This window comes from Danio rerio, chromosome 4 (assembly GCF_052040795.2).
Source record: "Danio rerio strain M-AB ecotype USA chromosome 4, GRCz13ab, whole genome shotgun sequence".
Taxonomy (NCBI): Eukaryota; Metazoa; Chordata; class Actinopteri; order Cypriniformes; family Danionidae; genus Danio; species Danio rerio.
This window is the reverse complement of record NC_141024.2, coordinates 61,542,486-61,558,580: the sequence shown is the minus strand read 5'-3', so window position 1 is coordinate 61,558,580 and position 16,095 is coordinate 61,542,486. Positions and strand designations below refer to the sequence as shown.

General features: G+C 34.5%; 1 long non-coding RNA gene across 4 annotated transcripts in view; it reads left to right on the top strand.

Annotated features, from left to right (window-relative positions):
• Positions 1 to 16,095, top strand: part of LOC147845134 (uncharacterized) — a 23,515-nt gene extending 7,420 nt beyond the window's left edge. Inside the window, exons 3-5 of one of the 4 annotated variants that reach the window (XR_015484266.2) lie at positions 4,083 to 4,689; positions 6,566 to 7,596; positions 8,187 to 16,095. This is a non-coding gene — a long non-coding RNA (uncharacterized LOC147845134). The remainder of the gene's footprint in view (positions 1 to 4,082; positions 4,690 to 6,565; positions 7,597 to 8,186) is intronic. The other 3 variants (XR_015484270.2, XR_015484268.2, XR_015484269.2) reach the window with 3 other exon arrangements.

Genomic DNA, 16,095 nt, shown 5'->3' with positions numbered 1-16,095 from the left:
AAAAAAACAGTCAGCACAGGAGCGTGCTATCTCAAAAATAAGCGAATTTTACATAGTTTTTCTCTAGATGACATGTATAATCTGTTTATAAATAATATTGTTTTGTTTGCGTCTAAACATTGCGACCATCCACACTAAATATTCTTTTTTTTTTTTTTGCTATCGTACCATGAATATTTTCTCAAATTATCATTAAACGTGGAGCTAACAGATTACTAGATAAAATAAGAACTTAATCGGTTGCCATCAGCCGAGTCCTTGCCAGAAGCCAGGATATGGTTGAAGCCAGGATATGGTTGACCGGAATCGGGCCAGTGCTTTACAGCCGCATCACAACCGCATGTGCGCGAGCGAGCTGCGGGCCGCACTCGGCCCGGATAACACTCGCCGATGCCGAGTCGGAGCCGGAGGCGCCGGAGGGCAGCCGAGCTCGGGCCGATTACTGCCTGCTATCTGGGATTATACCAGCAGCTAGGATTTACAAGTCAAATATAAAATAACAACACAACTAGTGTACAAACTGCTCTCCTCTCACAAATATCTGTCCTTTTCAGAGGTTTTCTAAACTTCTAAATTTAAAAGTTTTTTTATTTATTTATTTATCTAGAAGTACTAAGTTCTAGAAGAATCTTAGATTTTTAAAGATTTGACTTCCACAATCTAACTCCACTGATAAAATGATACAAGCTAAACTGAGTTTAAGAAGCCTGCTGCATAAGGCATACTGACTAAATCTACTTACTGTTTAGAAGCCATTTCTGATGTTGAAATGTGAGTTCTGTCCACTGGTCAAATGCAGCAAGCTGTAGTTGAAAATGATACAACTGTAACTTTACTGAGATGAGATGGGCCTCTTTAACCTGAGCTGGCAGCAGATCAACAGCCTATCAGGAGACAGCATCCAACAGCAGCCCAATCTGCCCATCCCCAGGTGTTAATGGCCCAATAGGAGCTGCAACAACTTTAAAACAGTTACTACAACTGGGGTCTGTTCTTCGTACGTGGATTACTCAGTTAACTGGATTTGGATATTGACGATTTGACACGATCCAGGATCGTTTCGTTCTTCAAAGCTGATCCGAGAGATGTTGTCATAGCAACAGTTCTGCTAGGTCAAACCTGATTGGGAGCAGGTTTAATTCATATAAACAGGATTAGATCGGCTCAGTTCAAGCAAAGATAATACAGAAAGTATGTTCCGAATTACGATATTTTCTTACAGTAGTAGTTATATACACTTGGGAAAATGGTACATATTTTTAACTATATATATAAAGTTATAGTCATTAATAAAATAAATTAAGTTATACATATTAATAAAACGTATGCAATCTGCACCCTCGATATAGAAGTACAAAGACTGCCACCTGGTGGTGCAAAAAGAAAACTTATTGATATGAACTTTTTAGATCGCTTTAGTACAAATTGTGTATAATAGAAATGCACAATATGTGACTTTTTTAAAGCAATAATACATTTATGCAGTCATAAACATGTTTTGATAGTTAATATGCCAGTGATTTGATGCTTCACAAAAGTTGCAGACGCCTTTACCAATATGAAAACGCTTTTGTAAACAACCAGTTATTCTTTACACCGATTAAAAAACGGCTACTATAATAAAGAAAATATTTTCTAAATGTGGAACTAAATACATTGATTTGCATTGATGAATACACTTGACACATAAAACCTGCAGCTCACAACAAATGTGGAAGGTTATTGCGTGTCATATTTAACAAGCCGTTTACTGCTAATTTGATGTAATTTTGCTCACATGGATAATTGAATATTAATCAGATGATGTCATTACGCTGCTGTGCCGTCAGCCTATCGTTCATTGCTGATCATGATTTCGAGGATCGATAGATCTGTCCTTCATAACACACGCAGCGATCTCAGATCAGTTTATCCAGACATTCTAATCTGATTCGCGAACTCGTTTGAAGAACCAAATTAGCGAGAGATCAGTTATCAAGATTAAAAGATCTGGGATCTGCCAAATAATCTTAGATCATTTAAGCGAGGTACGAAGAACGGACCCCTGATCTAGGCATATGTTTCGGTGCATTTAAAAATATATAGTCTTTCTCCTGACTTTGAGTACTTTTATATTTCACTACACAGATGCAGGAAAATATATTATCCTAAAGTTCGAAACAGTACACATGCAAGGAAAATCTATTTAAATATACACAATTCATGTGAAAATATACATATGAAACAGAAAACAACAACAAAACATAAAATACAGTACAAGGATAAAATAAATCAAGTTAAATGAAAGTCAGCTGTTTAGTTTCCATTCAAAGATAAAACCTAAAATAATTATATATTTTATTTTCAGTATTAATGGATAATAGGGTTGTGTGTGTGTGTGTGTGTGTGTGTGTGTGTGTGTGTGTGTGTGTGTGTGTGTGTATAAAATGTGTATTATGATCTGACACCTACAGTATGGACATTTCATTTATATTTATTTTCTAAAATAATCACCTGTCTTATTAATTACCTTATGTCTATTTATAGACCTATTTCTGTTTAGTTATTAGTCTTGTGAATGGTTTTCTTTTTTTTCCAAGATTTTTATGATATCTTTTTTTGTGCCTCTATTTATTTTATTATATGCATTTTTTATTTTGACAACAGACATTCTAAACAGACACCTTCCTATGTCAATCCAAATTGTGTTTTTAGACAGACCATTCTATAAGACAAATCTTTAAACAAAAGTATATAATTCAACAACTTTACCACGCCCATTCAGCAGTGTCCTGGCAATTTCTTTTCTATAAATCTTCACCGCTGAGGCCTTGTTGGCGAACATCAAAGACTCCCCAGCCAGGATTTTTTCTGCATACTAATATGACACAGAATTATAACGGATTTGTCAGTATATGCTGTTGTACATAAATACACGAATAATGCGTAAGCCAAATGAGTATTTTTACATACTTGACACATGTAAAATATTTTGCTTTAACAAATACTAAACAGTAGACAGCAGTATAGCCAATGAGAGACAAAAACAAACTTACTTTAAGCACATACTCCACATGAACTGCTGTCTTTTTGGTGACTGTGTGGAGCTGTGTCGGCTGTCCACCTGGAAGAAATTACTCCTTTTTTTCTTGTAAATGCCCTAAAAAGGCAGGCAAATGTAAAATTATGGCAATTGCATATTTCAGTTTGTATTAAAATAGATTTTTTTTTTTATAAACAACAGTCACCTTGTGGACTCCAAGCACTGTTTAATCTTGCTGGCTTAAGTTTCCAGGGGATCAAGCACAAGGCTCTTTTTCTGGTCCGGAAAGATGGCCTGTAGATTGTTGTATTATGATGTATTTTTTATATTATTTTAGATTATATTATCATCATCATGTTTCACAGCTATTGTGAGTAATTTTTACTTGCCACCAAAATCCAGTGACCAGGTTCATGAACAGCTCCCAAAATTACCCCATACTTTGTTGAGTCACACTAATACAGATAACATTTATATAAAAAAATAGTGAATAAAACCTATTTAGTGACAATCCACCTAAAAAAGCAACCCCCACCCACCCCAAACCCTGTGCCTACCTTCAGTCTTGAATTTTTTCCCTCCCATATCCTTGTCATCTCAAATAAATCAATATTAATTGGCTTTTTGGCCCTTGTTTCATTGTTTAGTTTTACTTTGTGAGCAAGGTATGCATTCATGACCTGTTTGCCAGAAAACAAGTTAGTATATGAAGGTAAACCAGTTAAGGATAGCAGATTTAACTTGCATACTAATTATATACAATACAATTAGACAAATATTTTGTTTATTCAGCTCACCTCACTTTCAAGCTGTTCACTGGGAGCTGTTTTTGCAATGTCCCAATAAAACAGCTTGTAGGTCCCCATTTGGGACAGCAGGACATGTGCCTTTTGGCCTTTCCAGGCCTCTTTTATGCCTTTGTGTTAGAAAAAGTAATTGAAATAGTTTAACTATAGTATACAAATGTACATATATTTACATATTTATAACTATATTTGAATAGAAACAGATTATTTTGTTTAAAAAGAAATTAAAAGTTACATACATTTTTCTTTAAAAGTGGATGCATCAGAAGATGATGGAAGGCAAGTAGAGAGTTATGAGCAGCTGAAAGAAGAGGTGAGAAAGTGGCAAAAGGAGAAGAAGATGGAGGAGAGAGAGCAGCCAGAGGAGAGGAAGCTACTGGAGGAGAAGATGGAAAAGATGGACCAGAAAGAGCAGCTGGAGAACAGAGAGCAGCTGGAGGAGAATATCGAGCAGGTGGAGGAGCGACAGCAGTGGGAGGACAAGATTGAGAAGCTGGAGCAGAGAGAACAACTAGAGAAGAAGCTGGAGGAGAGGGAACAGCTGGAGGAGAAAGAGCAGCTGGAGAGAAAGATGGAGTAGAGGGAGCAGCTGGAGGAGAAGCTGGAGTAGAGCAGCTGGAGAAGAGAGAGCAGCTAGAGGAGAATACTGAGCAGATGGAGGAGAGAGAGCAGCTGAAAGAGAAACTGGAGCAGAGAGAGCAGCGGGAGGAGGAGAAGGTAGAGGAGAGAGAACAGCTGGAGAAGAGAGAGCAGCTGGGTGAGGAGAAGATATAGGAGAGAGAGCAGCTGGAGGAGGAGAAGAAGAGGAGGTTGCACTCGTTGGCTCAGAGGGTTGCTGATGTTGACTCCTCAGATTTCGAGGTACTCTTGGTGTCTCCTCGTGGTGGTGCTTCAATTGGTCTATGTTAATCTTTTTTGTGGATCGACCCTCCGAATCCACAAGATCAACACTCTTTCCTTGTATTTTGGTCACCACAAAGGGACCAAAATACTCAGGGTCTAGTTTCCCCCCTTTTCTCTGCTCACTCCAGACATTTCTTCCTCACACTTTTGCTCCCACCTAAAGGTTAAATTGTGCCTTCTTTGACAGCCTTTTTCTTGTCCTTGCGATAGATTTATTTACATTATCTTTAACAATGTTCATGATTTTTTCATGTCGTTTGATGTCAATGGCAATGTCTTCAGTGAAGTCATTTTCAAATGAACCATCAAGCAGTGGAAAATGGTAATAAATAACTTAGCTTAACATAGCAATGACATAAAAAGAATCCAGAATATTTACAACAAAATACCTCAAAATGTTCAGGGACTTCGCATGGAGAGCGTGCCTCTCTTCCAAACATCAAGTAAAATGGGGAGAATTGGGTGGTCAGCTGCTTCTTTGTTCGAAGTCCGAACATGGCAGCATCCAAATACTGGTCCCAAGTATTTGGTTTGTCCTGTACCAGTTTAGATAGGACCCTAAAAAACATGTGATAAAATAAAGAGAAGGCTGTACAAATATACAGTTGAAGTCAAAGGTATTAGCCCTCCTGTGACATTGTAACTCTTTTTAAAGAAATGCAAAATTCTGTCAAATGTTTATAAATAAGTTCCACTTAACATAGTTTTAAACACAATAGTTGTAATAACTAATGATGAGTAATTATTTTTTTGTCTTTGCTATGATAACAGTACATAATATTTTACTAGTTATTTGCAAGATGATAGTGTTTAGCTTAAAAGGTGTCATTTAAAGACTTGAAAAGATTTAAGAGAAGCAACAATTATTAAAGTATACCTAAATTGAACAGTAACTACTTTTTTCCAGACAATAAGTAATTTAATCACTGTATATTTACCCTGAAACTACACTGTAAAAAAAGTTGACTCAACCTAAAATCTTAAGGCAAAAAACTTCGGAACATTTTTGAGTTGACTTGACTTGAACCCACTTAATGCACTTGACTCAATTTAAGTTGAGTAAAATCAAAAATGTCCTGCAGTTTGGTGCCTTACAATTTTAAGTTGAGAACTTTTTTACAGTGTACTTTATAGCCAACAATGTTCATTGTACCTGTCAGTGAGTTTTTAGCTGTGGTTTATTAGTGTAAATGTGTACTAAAGTAGATGCATTATTCACCTTTGTATGGTGCCATTGAGCCTCTCCACCAACCCGCTGGTCTGAGGGTGGTATGGGGCACAGAGGCTTCTTTTAATTCCAAGAACTCCACAGACCTTAGTATTGATCTACATAATGATATGACAATAATATTTTATATTTTAAGAGTTATAACTTAAAACTTTTAAAGCAGAGCATCATGCAGTTCATAACTGAGCTGACAAAAATACTCACAGTATTGGTAAATTCTCTCCCCTGATCAGTTAGTATCCGTTTTGGCACTTTGGCACTTTGGCTCATTTGGTGCAATAATCAACTATTACACATATGTACTGATTGTTCGGGTCAGACTTCACCACCTTTCCAATAAGGTCCATTCCAACCAGTTCAAATGGACACTTGGTCTGTCATCAGACAAGAACAGAATTATTTTCACATTTATCAACAAAACTGAGAAAAAAATATACATAACAATCATCAATCAATTTAAATAAGCCCTTACTAAGGAAAAAGGCCTTGTTTTTTTATGCTTACCTTATGTAGTACTGCTAGAGAGGTGTGTCTAACACTTAAAAATCACTTAAACTGAAAAGACCATAGCTTGTTCATGCTTAAATTATTATTATTTTTTTTCAGATTCAAGGAAGGCCTGGAATGTTTGCATCTTCTGCAACATTTGGAAAAACATCCAAGTCTCTTTTGAGAAATTTTGATGTTTAAAGAGAAGCCACTGACAGCAAAAGACTTAGCGGAGCTCTTCATCCCGCAGCTGTCACCAGTTGGCACTAACAAAAGGATTGTTTGTTTCTGGAGGGACTGGCTTCTAGATGTGGAAGGTAATAAATATACAATTGGTTATATCAGAGGTCTTCAACCTTGTTCCTGGTATCCTGTAAAGTTTATTTCCAACCGGATTTAGTGCACCTGACTACAATTTTCAAGCTGTCATGGGGAGCTTAATTGGCCACTTTAGGTGTGTTTGATAAGGGTTGCAGATAAACTCTGGGATAATGAGTCCCCAAGAACAGGGTTGAAAACCACTGGGTTATATTAGGGCCTTCTCACACTATGCTATCCAAACCGTGCCCAGGCTCGTTTCCCGGATCGTTTTTGAAGTGTGAGTGCGCTGAATCGGGAAGAGGTGGGCCAGTGCTTGTGTGTGAGTGCAAAACGCGCCAGAGCCTGAAACTGAAAGCGAGACGTGACTTATAAGGCACTGTTTGATATGAATTTATTAATCATTTTGGCTGTTCAGTGAAGGCAAACTGTTGTAGATTATTAAAGACCCTCACTGCACGACAGCTGCACCTTTAGCAAACCTCATAGTAGGGTATATGCTGAGCTAATGTTGTTCCTATACTGACAAACTTCCAGTGACCTTTTATTGTGAGTTTTTTTTTTTCCATTTTATGCGGTCCCCTTTACAGCATCGATCAAAAGTGGCTAATCTGTTCTACAAAATATTTGACTGTGTCACTGCATATCAAATGACTAAAACGATATAACTGAAGAAATCACCTCTGTGCTGAGCGAAAGCGCTTACTAAGCAACGCAGCATCGATGATGTAAGCATGCCCAGGCTTGAATGTAATGTGAGTGCGGGCCATCGGCGGAGACGGGAGGGGGACAAGCGTGCTTTGGCCCGGTTCAAGGCAACTGTACATAGTGTGAGTACAGCCTTATACATGGTTTACACTCTGTAACATTATACAATTGTTATGTGCTTTCTTTCCTCTCCAATGTCTTTTTTAAAGGTTGCTAGCCACCACCAGTGTTTTTAATGATTTTCATCTAATTTAATGACCCCCACAATATTTTGTTGCACGAATATCTGCACAAAAAATATTTCAAAATAGACACCAGATGTTCTGCTTTTACACACAAAAAAAAACTTATTCTAGCTTCATGTATTACATGGTTATAGGTGTGGTTATAATCACATATATAAAAAATAAAATAAAATTCTTTTTTCTTTGATGTTTGTGATTATACATTATTAGTTCATGACATTATAAGTCCATAGATTGCTATAGAAACAGTGTTCTATGAGCCCATATGACTGCACATAAGTACTGACTGTTCCAATCTAAAAAAAAAAAAAAAAAAAAAAAACTTGATCATGATCAGAGCAATCATTAACAAAATTTGTTACATAATAAATGCCTACTGAAGTGGTTATGGTTTTTTGTAAGAATATCCATATTTAAAATTAAATGAAAACCTGAATAATCTTTTTATTTTTATCTTTTTTTCTCAGAGGGAGCATCGTCACCACTTTCTTTAAGCCAGGTTTTAGCATTTGCTTCAGGTTCAACCTCCATTCAGAGGCTGGGTTTCCCTGTTGAACCAGCACTAGAGTTCCTGCATCAACAGGATAATGAGCATGCCAAAATTTACCCTGAAGCAAATACATGTACTATTGTTTTGAGGCTGCCAATGCATCGAATGTTTGAGGACTTTGAAATTTACATGAAAGAGGGCATTTTGCAGGCCCCCACATTTGGGGTAATGTAGTTCAGTTAATGGCAACCCCATTGTATATTGTTCTTTTTTTGTGTCCAGTGTTCTTTGCAACCCTATTTTATATTGTTCTTTTTAGTTTCTAGTGTTCTTTGTCATGTAAAAACATTTTTTGTGTAGTAATTGTGGTAAATAAAATACTTTGTTCATAGTACCTGCTGTTTTTGTGTTCACTAAAAAATTTAATTTTGTGTTTAAGCACTCAAAAACAGTCAATTTGTGATGATAAAATTTAAATAATTAATATACATATAGTCCAGTCTTGTTCAATGAGTGTCATAGTTTACATCAGGTAATACTGATAAAGTACATTGTTATATTGGTGACATGAAATTTCTACCAACATTTTTAGTACGTTATAAAATGTATTTAAAACATTAATCTCAAAATTATTTGCAGTGTAAATTATTTAATTTGACTCATAAAAGCCCTACTGTGACATATTAAAATTTAATGTATTTAACAAATATAAGACATGAGGATTTAAAATATTCCACACACTTAAGGTTAAAATGGTAAAGGCAAAAAAATAGAGATGGAGTAAATATTCCAAATATGCAGACTGAAGAATGTGTAAGAATATTGATACAGAAAAATGAAATAAAGGGCTCAAGGAAAAAGCTGTCTTCTACCTGTTTATCTTTAGGTAGACCTTCCATATCATCAAGGTTGAACTAGGAAATCTTGGGCTTAAAAAGGTTGGTGACTACTGGGTTACACTATTTAAGAAATAATTACACTTTTTGAGCAACATGACACAAGCAATTGATTATGTAAGAAAAGGACAATTACATAATTTTATAAATTTGCCTAAACATTTGCTATAGGGGTGTTGCTAGGGTCGAAAGGGATAAGGGGCTTAGCCCCTAAAAAGTATCCCCTAACCACACAAAAAAGACGTTCTAATTCACCCCACTAATGTACCCTCACTTACATAAGGTGATCTACTCTAATGTTACTAATAGGATTATAAATGCTTTAATAAGAAATAAAGGGTTTTTGAGTTGACAGTTTAACAATCAATTGGGAAGCTTTGTGACTTGTAACACCATAAAGGAAAAAAACATTGATAAATTAACCCACTTCTCATTTACTAGTCTGTTAAAAGCCATATCACACCTCTTAAGTTTTATTTTGTTACTTTTTTTGAAAATGTAATATTCTGCATGTCTTCAAAACTGAAAATATGATTTATTTTCTAGTTGTTATCCAATGTGATAAAAAGCTAACAAACATGTTGGACAGAGTGATTACCTTAGGTGTGTTGTCAAGATACTGGAATATTTTAATTCAATACCATGCAAAATATTGATATTCAATAGGCTACTCTTTTTGATATAATAACAACTTTATAAAAATAGTACAAAAAAATAAAAATAAAGATCTATATGCTAAAAATATGTTTACTACAAATTACTTTAGAGGGATTTTTTTTTTCAGTTTTCCTCAAAATGGTTGATGTGGGCATTGTAGCACTTTAAATACATGTAATGCCCGTTTCATTCATACTTGAGCAGAAATTATATATGCCTCACAAAGAAGATGAACAGTCCAGGAAATCCCTAATATGGATGAAGGCATCAGCTATTGCTGTAGTTGAATGAAAATAAGATCTGAATAAACATGACAAGACTTTAACTGATCATTTACACGACTGCGACAATGAATGTTTTATACAGAATTATTATCCCCCTTTGAATTTTCTTTTCTTTTTTAAATATTTCCCAAATGATGTTTAACAGAGCAAGGAAATTTCCACAGTATGTTTGATAATATTTTTTTCTTCTGGAGAAAGTCTCATTTGTTTTATTTCAGCTAGAATAAAAGCAATTTTGCATTAAAAAAACATTTTTAAGTCAAAATGATTAGCCCCTTCAAGCTACACAACAAACCATCACTATTCAATAACTTGCCTACCTACCCTGCATTTAAAGCCTGTAAATCTCACTTTAAGCTGTATAGTCTTAAAAATGTCTAGTCAAATATGATTTACAGTTATAATCGTAAAGATAAAATGATTCAGTTATTAGAAATTAGTTATTGAAACCATTATGTTTAGAAATGTGTTGAAAAAAATCTCCGTTAAACAGAAATTAGGGGGAAAAAATTAGGGGTAAGGGGGGGGGCTAATAATTCTGAGTTCAACTATATGTGTTCTTACACCCATTTTAGGTATTTTAATAAGAAAGTCGATTTATAATCCCCTGCTAACTGACATTGCATGTTACAGTAGAATGTAGCTATAAAAATAATAAGCTAGATCCATTAATTCACTGTGATTTAAATACAGAAACAGAAGTGACTGGCCATATCATATCTCGATAACTATGCCTAGATATCTACTTCATATCTAGAAAGTTAGTACAATTTAGATTTTACTGACTAATTCGCATGTATTTACATTGATATGATCGATTAGTTATTTTATTTCAACAAAACTTCACTCATTTTATACTCTGGAAACAAATATTAAGCTTCATCAGTAGTTAGAACTATTCACTTTCGCAAAAGAGAAAAAATATTATTACCTCATCAACTTAAGCTCCTTAAAACAATGAATAAATGAAGTGCAGTAGCAGAGTTTTTTAGAACCATGTGACAACAGTGCCACTCCCACCTGCCGGTAGAAACTGGTACTGCTGACGATTTAATTACCCGACACAAACGCGGAATGTTTGTGATGTATGTGGTAATTTTCAGTAACATTACTTAGATAAAATAAATGTGATACAACATATTTAAGTGCAACACATTCCAAAAGATCAGGGGCCTTTGTCAGTACATCAGGGGCTGATTTTCTGCTTTTCCTGCAGGTGCTAAACACACTTGATATGTGATGATATGGGAGAATTAAGAGAAACCTTGACTCTAAAATGTCGATTCCCTTCCAGGTTTTCTGTACCTGTTAATACAAAGTTTGTATGTACCTGCAAAAACATTTAGGCTATAAAAGTACAAAATAATAATAATAATTATAAAGTGAGCATGCTCTTGACTTTTGAGGTGTATTTTTTATTTTTTTTTTGTATTATTATGTCAGAACACCTGTCAGTCAAAACTTGACAAACTGTGCAACTACATAAAATTATAACTGTACGAATATTGTTTATGTTATTTAAATTGACATTTAATTATGGCATACCAAAATGTTTATATCATTTGTATAAATATTTATAAATATATACCAGTTGAAATAAAAAGCTGTGAATAAAAATGGTAAAAAGAACTCAATTGCAAAATAAACATAACTGAGGATTTAAGTGAAAACAATAATAGAGAACTAATAGGTAAAATAAAGCTGGAATAAGCAGCGGAACAGTAAAGTGGCAGACGACACGCAGACGTCACGTTCAGGCAGCGGAACATTAAAGGGTCACGAAACACCAAAACACATTTTTTGAGCTGTTGACAGTCGTATATGTGTCCCACACTGCTAAAAACACTATTAGGACACAAATATTTCACTAAAAAGTGTAAATTGGTTGTTTTTGCGTTATTTCAATATAACTGGTTGCCTTTAAAGATATGTTCATGTGAAAACTCCCACATTACTACAAATAAATTGTATAAATAAACAGCACATTAGAGCATTGGAACAACATTGCATTTTGCATACTAAAATAGCATATTCGTTTTGTAATGATTCTAAGCGAAAAAACAGCATATGCAAACATTAATTAAGTTTTTGAAGAAACTTTTTTTTTAATTACTTACCATCAAGTTTAATTAAAGTATATGATGAAAAGATTTAAATTTGGGGTTTTATTTACATATTGTACACTATTGTCCTATTTGCTCATTGTTGTCTATACAACATTTTATTTTACTCTTGATCTTAAACTGAAATAATTTTACACAAGGACAAGGACACTGTCAGTGATAAAATAATAAAACATATGACTTCGTTTCACTTGAGGTATTTGAAATATGACGACTCTACATTTCTCAAAGCAGTGCTTTAAGAGCCTTATTGTTTATTTTGATAAATGTAACAAATTGTTTGACCTGTAATGCCTGCACAATTTAGTGATGCTTTAAGACCAATCAGAACACCCCTATTATGTATAAATCACATAAATACCTCATCCAGAAACATTTCTGGCATAATTATTTTGTCATAAAGAAATAAAAAGTTTCACCTTTGCTAAAAGTTCTGGTAGTATAATATCATAACAGTGTTATTTGCAAACTCTAAATAGCGAAATTATATTAGCAGCCAATGACTATCAAAGTACAACATTGGTCACAGTCAAATAAACAGTGTTAATGTTGTTTTTAAGTCATACTTGCATGCTAATTCTGAATATTCAAAATTAAATGGTAAACAATATAGAGACTTCTAAATGAACGAATGTGTGAATATAAAAACAACTTTACCTTTATAACTCGCCGTTAGGAGAGAAGAGTGAAACGTGTTTATAAAAAATGTAGAATATATTATAATTTATTTTATGAAATAATGACTGTTTTGGTCTAATTTAGCAGCAGAAAGAGATCCGATGAATCCAAAAAAAGATCAAAAATTTGCACCCCCCCCCCACATTTTATAGCAATACTGTCTTTCTATATAATTTTATTTTATACATTTAAGCATGTAATATATATTTAATGTTTGCAGATATTTGCACTTTATACTTTTTGTCTCTGTACTGGAATGTCCAATCACCAAGACAAAACATTCTTGTGTGCAAACAATTGACAATAAATAATTGACAAGTTTTGATAAAACTATTTAATAACTAAAGCTCCTTTCTGCCTGGTAGGAAAAGCCAAAACTTTGATTTACTAAATTAAGGAAATAATGATTTACTAGCTCAAAATGATGACTAAATAAATCTGTAGATATTACATTATTATGACAATAGGTGGAGACAAACAACCATTTAAATGTGTAACTTAATTCTCTAAAAATGATTAATCTAATAAAAGGTGAGTTTTTAAGGAGAGTTATTAAATCTTTAACTGAAATTTATCTTTTTTTCCATGCATGCAGTTTTCATGAACAAGATAATAACTTAAACTCAAATTAATGCTCCGTGGTCATTTATTTGACAAGTAATTTTGCATTGTAGTAGATAACACATATGAAGTTGAAGTCCAATCAAAATGAAGTAAATTTAAAAAATGTAATTAATAAAAAAATTACTTAAAACTTTAAACTACTTTAAACATAAAACTGCTTTAAAATGTTAAGCTTATTAAAACTTACAACTACCTTAAGTACTTTTTTTAATTTAAGCTTCTAAAAACTACTTTAAAAAATATTCAGCTTTCTCAAGACAGTCTTGACAAACTTTTTAATTTAGTTTAAAATAATATTTCCCACATTATCTTTAACAAACCGAGGAAATTTTCACCAGTATTACATAAAACATCATCCTATAAAACAAAAATAATTTTTCGGGAGTCATAATACGTCTTATTTCATTTTATTTATATATATGTGATTATAAATATGATTGTCTTAGTTCTATCAAAATAGCAAACACTGAACATCTCTCTGTATGTAGGCTAAAAGACTGCTTTATTTATTTATTAGGCCTACTTATTTGTTCTGACTGTTTGTGCTTTTATTTTAGTTGTCTTTTATTTCTTCAATTCTATTTTCCAAAATGAATCCTCATTGCACTTAACAAGTTTACAATGATTATAAACAAGTGTTAACAAAGTGTTAACAAATGTTTAATGAATAATGAAGGAATTATAATGCTTTGTTTTAGCGTTTCATCTTCATTTATAAGAACAGTAGCATATTTACAGCTACTGTATATACAATTTCTGTCTGTTTACATCCCATCCCTTTGTGCCCCCTGGCGGCATATTCACAAACTGCTGTCATTCATTGAAAACACGTGCTTGTCCATTTAAAGCGGCGGTGGTATATGCCCGGCGGTAATAGCCACATTGAACTCTCACCTACTGTAAATCAGTCTAACATGTATAATTATACAGATAAAAAAGCAGCAATGATTCGATTTTTAGATTTGTTTATGGATCTTGTACAACCCACTAGCTTTATATGCGAGCACCATTTTTGTGTTTGTATACAGTCTCTTCTCTGTAGGCACCATGCAGGATTCAAAATGACCTTTCGCGTTACGAATCTTGTTACCCTTTTAGTCATAACAGGTAATATGCATGACAATAAAGGAAGTTAATGACACGCAAACACATCTCAAGAAGGTTTTCACAGCTACTGTGTTTCATCCAACAAACATTGCTCCCAACTTAAAGTGAGACTTTTAAAAATTACCCAGGTAGGACTTGAACCCACAATACCCAGCTCCAGATGCTGATACATTATCTATTAGGCCACTAGGCCATGTCAGTTAGATCCAAGCAAGATTGGATGAATCTTAATTGAAGTGTGCAGCAAGTCTGAGGCCCCGTTTACACTAGTGCGTTTTAGTTTGAAAACGCATAAGTTTTGCTACGGTTACGCCATCCGTCCACACTACGCCGGAGTTCTCGGGCGCCGAAAACTGAGCTTTTTGAAAACGCTGTAAAGGCCGTTTTCATTCTAAAACGTTGCTGCTCCGTCTCAGTGTGGATGGGGAAAGACGGAGACATCTGAAAACGGAGGCGGGGCTGCAAACGTTCGCCTCTCTGATTGGGGCTTTTCCTCAATATTAAGTAGCCCACACACAGTTCAGTCTTGCCTCCTCTTCTTGTAAGTTAAGACTTCGCAAGTTTGATCAAGGCTGCAGTCTCCCCCTTCTCAGTTTGCTATGGAAAACATACCGAGGACACGGGTAAATCTTCAAAGGGAACAGTGTACTTTATAACTTCATTCACATCACCTTGGCTACGTTGTTTCACTTTCTCAACAATAAAATGTAAACATGATTTAAGGATCTGCCTATTTTCTTTTTAATATTTGCAACTTAACAGACAGCAGAAATGTTGAGGCGTCGTGCTGCAAATATGAGCGTCATCTTCACTGTGTGGATATTTATAACAAAACGGAGCCTATAACAACTGCCTCCTTTCAATTTCAGTGAAAATACGAAACGCACCCTCTCTTTTGCTGAATATCAGTTTTAATAATCGATTATTATAAAAGTATAACATACAATAAGTTTATACATTGTAGGAAATAAAGGCAAGCGATCAGTCAATGTACCTGGATTAATCATTAACTTATCTTTGCACTTAACCAAAACATGTTACCCGTGAACAAGTAACTTAATAGATTCCAATGACCAAAGTCAGGGAATTGGCCTATGTCGTTAGATAAAGACAACAACATGAATGAAATATCACGTTTAGCAAATATAGTGAGATTAGATCCAGCGGGAGATGCTTGATGAGCAGTCCGACAAGCAGAGCTCTCATCTGGGTAGAAATGCTGGAGCGCTTGCCCGAGAGTGTGTTTGTGGTCACGTGATGTGCGTTTTCAGCGTTTTGGTGTGGACGGAGAGCAGTTCAGAAACGCTGGGTAAAACGCGAGTGTGAACGCGGATCGTTTTCATTCTACAACGCCGTTTTAAAACTAAAACGCACTAGTGTAAACGGGGCCTAAATTAAGTTCAAGCATTACAGAAGGAAAATTAAGAACAAAAGTGTAGCTACCCATTCTTGTATCAAATCAGACTCCTGTCAATTTGAGAGAAATTATTCTCATGCAAATTTTTAAGTAAGAAAAA